General features: G+C 54.6%; 1 pseudogene; it reads left to right on the forward strand.

Moving 5' to 3' along the window:
* Positions 1–4,568: 4,568 nt before the first annotated feature.
* The window catches only part of LOC146859601 (18S ribosomal RNA), a 1,249-nt pseudogene continuing 10 nt past the window's right edge, over positions 4,569–5,807 (forward strand).

The following is a 5,807-nucleotide window of genomic DNA, read 5'->3' on the forward strand; positions in this document are numbered from 1 at the left end:
ATCCGCCACGCCTTGCGCTGTCCCTACCCCATTGACTACTGCGACGGATTAATTGCCTTGACCCCCCCTTTCGTCTCCCTGTCCCCCCCCAGGGCAGGTGTACGTGGCGCTCCCCATTTGCCCAGACCGAGTACGCGCTTGCTGGTATGATTGCATTCTGTGCGCCTGCTGCATGGGTGGGAGGGGGCGGGATGCCCTTTCCCCGGATTTGGGACACCATCAAGCTTCCCCCACCGCAGCGCAGGTTGAGTGGCTGTGTCGTGTGTAGCACCGGTTAACGTTCACTACATTGCATCAAGGATATCTCCCCCCAGGTCGCTGGCTAGGTCAGTTAAGTGCAGAGCACCATAACACTACGGTTGGCCTGTACCCAGCTATGGGTGCACCTCATACCATGGCCCTGCACTGGACAGTTCCTTACGCCACATACTAAGTATGGTGGACACACACTGGGGGTGTACAGTTCTCATTGGAGTTAAAAGTTGGTCATAACAAAATGAAAAACGAAACCTCACATAGTCATTGGTTGAGTGCTTCTTGCTGTTATCAATGCCACTGTATACATCCAACAGCAGCCTAAATGTAATGCCCAGCGGCCGGCCCATATGGGTTTGCGACATGCTGTGAGCCTGACTTACTCCTGTCTAGCAAGTGTTCTACGTCTATTGCACTGCATGTTGTTGCTGCCGGCCTGGCGACATGGTTGTAGGCAAGAAGCTGTGTATGCTCTGTTCTTGACTAATAAAGGTTTTTCAAAAAAACAAAACAAAAAAAAAGTCACTAGCCAACGGGCAAGTAACCGCAAAGACGCCTTTGCAGGAAAAGTTTCACAGGAGCCCATGGTCACTCGGGATGGGGTAGGCCGCTGATTTTCAGAACCAGCCTGCTAGGGACTTGGACTCCAAATGGTCCAAAGCACAAGTTCATAGAACGTTGTTTAGGGTTTGCACTCAAAATCAGTGCACGGTTCCCTGGTATTGCTGTTCCTCATCATTTGTGGGGTCCAGATGCCACAGCTTCGCTGGGGACTCAAAAATGGCCGTCGAGAGGTCAGGAAATCTGCTTCAGGGGAGGCAGGGACTTCGGACTCCGGCGGGAGCGGTGAAGTTTGCAACCGTCGATTGAAGTTACAGGTGCCTGCCAAGCAGGGGAGTCACTCCTTGACTCCAAGGGAGATTCTTCAGTCTTCCAGAGATAGTGGAACATCAAAGGGCCAGGATTCTTCTTTGTAGAGCGTCGTCCAGGGTAATCTGGATTGCATTGGCAAAGCTTGCTATCTTATAGTGAAGATAGGGGAGGGACTAGCTCTATGACCACTCCTCTAGGAGGGTCAGGGTAGTGGGTGGTTACACCCACTTCCCTTTGTCCCGTTTCGCGCCAAAGCAGGGGCAGGTAGCCCCTGAACCGGTGTGAGCTGGCATATGCACAGAGGAGCCTACTGCTCCCCCAGTGCAGGACTTCAAAGCACTCTAAGAGTGCACCCACCCAGCTCCAATACACTAAATCCTGTCTGGGAGGTGGTGACACCTCCCTGTGATAGGATACCTTTTGTTGGGCTTCCTCCACTGCGAGTTTCGGTCAGCAGCAGGAGGGCAGCCCAGTGTCTGTGCTGGTGGCATCCATTTTGTGATGCCAGGGCTCTAGAAGATTTCTACCATTTAGTACAGTGGGTACATGTCATCCCCTCTAGAAGGGTGGGATCATACTCCCACACCAGTTACTGGTGTGGGGGTATGATTCCAAGTTGTTTGACACCAAACACGACATGTTTTGATGCAGTCATTCCAAAGTTAGCATTTACCGCGAGGTTATAATGCACTTAAGAGTATATGGTTTAACCGCATCCACAAACAGCAGCCGAGAATAGACTCTGCCAGCTGCAGAGGGGTCCTGCTCATGCAGAAGCACCCCCTCACATAGTAAACCAAGCACCCTGCCCTCAGGATTGTTAGGGCCTGCAAGTTATATGTGTGTGTATGGTGAGATATAGGAACCTATACCTCAGTGAGGAGTGCTAACACTACCTCACACAGGCTGCAGTAGCAGGCCTGTGGTGTCAGATTGTGAATCAATCAATCAATCAAGGAATTTATATCGCGCACTACTCACCCGGAAGGGTCTCAAGGCGCATGGGGGAGGGGGTCTGCTACTGCTCGAACAGCCAGGTCTTGAGCTGTTTCCTGAAGGCGAGGTGGTCCTGGGTCAGCCGCAGGTGGACGGGCAGGGAGTTCCATGTCTTAGCCGCCAGGTAGGAGAAGGATCTTCCTCCGGCGGTGGCTCTCTGGATGCGAGGGACGACGGCGAGGGCGAGGTACGCGGATCGTAGCTGTCGGGTGGGCGTGTAGAAGGTCAGGCGGTCGTTGAGGTACCTTGGGCCCAGGTCGTGGAGGGATTTGTGTGCGTGGGTGAGGAGCCTGAACGTGATCCTCTTGTTGACAGGGAGCCAGTGCAGGTCTCTTAGGTGGCTCGAGATGTGGCTGCGTCGGGGGGCGTCCAGGATGAGACGGGCGGAGGCGTTCTGGATACGCTGAAGTCTTTTCTGAAGCTTGGCTGTTGTACCGGCGTAGAGGGTGTTTCCGTAGTCTAGTCTGCTGGTGACGAGGGCCTGGGTGACAGTCTTCCTGGTCTCAGTCGGGATCCATCTGAAGATCTTGCGGAGCATGCGGAGGTTGTGGAAGCAAGATGAGGAGACGGCGTTGACTTGTCTGGTCATCGATAGGGAGGAGTCCAGGATGACGCCCAAGTTGCGTGCGTGGTCCGTTGGCTTGGGTGCGGTGCCCAGGGCCGGGGGCCACCAGGAGTCGTCCCATGCAGAGGGCGATGGTCCCAGGATGAGGACTTCTGTCTTGTCCGTGTTCAACTTCAGGCGGCTGATGTTCATCCATTCGGCGACATCTTTCATCCCTTCGTGTAGGTCGGCTTTGGCGGTGTCGGGGTCTCTGGTCAGGGAGAGAATCAGCTGGGTGTCATCGGCGTAGGAGATGATGTTGAGGTTGTGTTGGCGTGCGATGGCAGCGAGGGGTTTCATGTAGATGTTGAAGAGAGTGGGGCTGAGCGATGATCCTTGCGGGACGCCGCAGATGACTTCGGTGGCCTCAGAGCGGAACGGAGGGAGGCGTACTCTCTGTGTTCTGCCAGAGAGGTATGAGATGATCCATTCCAGAGCAATCCCCTGGATGCCGGTGTCGTTGAGGCGTTGGACTAGGGTGCGGTGGCAGACAGTGTCAAATGCTGCGGAGAGGTCAAGGAGGATGAGTGCCGCTGTTTCACCTTTGTCGAGCAGGGCTCGGATGTCGTCGGTGGCTGCGATGAGGGCGGTCTCTGTGCTGTGGTTGGCTCTGAATCCGGATTGCGATGGGTCGAGGGATCCGTTCGTCTCGAGGAAGGCGGCCAGCTGCTTGTTGACGACCTTCTCGATGACTTTGGCAGGGAAAGGAAGGAGCGAGATAGGGCGGAAGTTCTTGAGGTCGGTCGGGTCCGCAGTTGGTTTCTTCAGTAGTGCGCTGAGCTCGGCGTGCTTCCAGCTCTCTGGGAAGGTGGCTGTGTCGAAGGAGGCGTTGATGATGTCTCGGAGGTGGGGTGCGATGGTAGAGGCGGCCTTGTTGAAGACATGGTGGGGGCATGGGTCGGTCGGAGATCCGGAGTGGATGGTGTTCATCATGCGTGTCGTGTCTTCGAGGGTCACTTTGGTCCATGTCTGGAGGATAGCGGCGGGGTGCGTAGGTTCGGTCGATGGGTGCGGGGGTGGAGCGCCAAAACTGTTGTGGATGTCGGCGATCTTGCGGTGGAAGTACGAGGTGAGGGAGTCGCAGAGGTCCTGCGAGGGAGTGATGTCGTTGTTGCTGGTGCTGGGGTTGGAGAACTCCTTGACGATGTTGAAGAGCTCCTTGCTGTCATGGGCGTTCTTGTCCAGTCGTTCCTTCAAAGATTTCTTCTTGGTGGTGCGGATGAGCTGGTGATGTCTGCGGGTGGCGAGTTTGAGGGCGGTCATGTTGTCGGTGTTCCTGTCGAGGAGCCAGGCCTTCTCGAGGGTGCGGCAGGCCTTCTTGGAGTCCTTGAGTTCGTCGGTGAACCAGGGGGCCTTCTTGCTTCTGGGCCTGGTGAGTGGGTTCTTCAGTGGGGCGAGGTCGTTGGCACAGGAGGTCAACCATTGCGTGAGGTCGAGGGCTGCTCTGTTAGGGTCCGTTGTCCTGACTGGTGGGTTCTGGCTGAGGGAGGTGGTGAGCTGGTCGACGGTGATCTTGCTCCAGTTTCTGTGGGGAACCTGCTTCGGGTGGTGGTGGACCGTGTTCTTCTTGAAGCTGAAGTGGACGCAGCTGTGGTCAGTCCAGTGGAGTCCGGTGCAGTGGCTGAAGGTGATGTGCTTGCTGGATGAGAAGAGGGGGTCGAGCGTGTGGCCGGCGTAGTGGGTGGGGGTGTTGACCAGTTGTTGGAGTCCGAGGGGTGGCATAATACATGCTGCAGCCCCTGGTAGGCCTGTGAAGTACCAATGCCCTAGGTACCTAAGGTACCATATACTAGGGGCTCATAAGGTACCACAGTATCCAATCACTAGTGCATCTAATATGTACACCAAGTTGTTTAGAGAGATCGGTGAGGCCGGGGCCCTGATTAGCAGGGACCCAGCCAGACTATAGCCAGAAACCAGTGTATAAATCAGAAAAAAAGTGGGGGCAACATAAGTGCAGATCCTACTCTCCTACACCGCCTGCCCCAGCCCCTGCCTCTCGGTGCCTCCTTGATGCTCTTGACTGAGTGTCCTGGGGGTCAGAAGCGTTTACTTTGAAAAAATTAGAGTGTTCAAAGCAGGCCGGTTACCTGAATACTTCAGTTACGAATAATAGAATAGGACTCCGGCTCTATTTTGTTGGTTTTCGGAACTGGAGCCATGATTATTGTGCCGCTAGAGGTGAAATTCTTGGACCGGCACAAGACGAACCAAAGCGAAAGCATTTGCCAAGAATGTTTTCATTAATCAAGAACGAAAGTCGGAGGTTCGAAGACGATCAGATACCTTCGTAGTTCTGAACATAAACGATGCCGACTAGCTTTCCGGCAGCGTTATTCCCATGACCCGCCAAGCAGCTTCCGGGAAACCAAAGTCTTTGGGTTCCAGGGGGAGTATGGTTGCAAAGCTGAAACTTAAAGGAATTCACAGAAGGGCACCACCAGGAGTGGAGCCTGCAGCTTAATTTGACTCAACACGGGGAACCTCACCCGGCCCGGCCCGGTCATGGAAAGGATTGACAGATTGATAGTTCTTTCTCGATTCTGTGGGTGGTGGTGCATGGCTGTTCTTAGTTGATGGAGCGATTTGTCTGGTTAATTACGATAACGAACGAGACTCCTCCATGCGCAGTTACGCAAACCCCGGCGGTCGGCGTCCAACTTCTTAGAGGGACAAGTGGCGTTCAGCCATACGAGATCGAGATCTAACAGGTCTGTGATGCCCTTAGAAGTCCGGGGCTGCACACACGCTACACTGAACGGATCAGCGTGTGTCTACCCTTCGCCGACAGGTGCGGGTAACCGGCTGAACCCCGTTCGTGATAGGGATTGGGGATTGCAATTATTTCCCATGAACGAGGAATTCCCAGTAAGTGCGGGTCATAAGCTTGCGTTGATTAAGTCCCTATCTGTTGTACACACCGCCCGTCACTACTACTGATTGGATGGTTTAGTGAGGTCCCTGGATTGGCCCCGCCGGGGTCGGCAATGGCCCTGGCGGTGCGCTGAGAAGACGATCAAACTTGACTATCTATAGGAAGAAAAAGTCATAGCAAGGTTTCTGTAGGTAAACCTGCGGA

The sequence above is a fragment of the Triturus cristatus genome, chromosome 3_1 (assembly GCF_964204655.1).
Source record: "Triturus cristatus chromosome 3_1, aTriCri1.1, whole genome shotgun sequence".
Classification (NCBI taxonomy): Eukaryota; Metazoa; Chordata; class Amphibia; order Caudata; family Salamandridae; genus Triturus; species Triturus cristatus.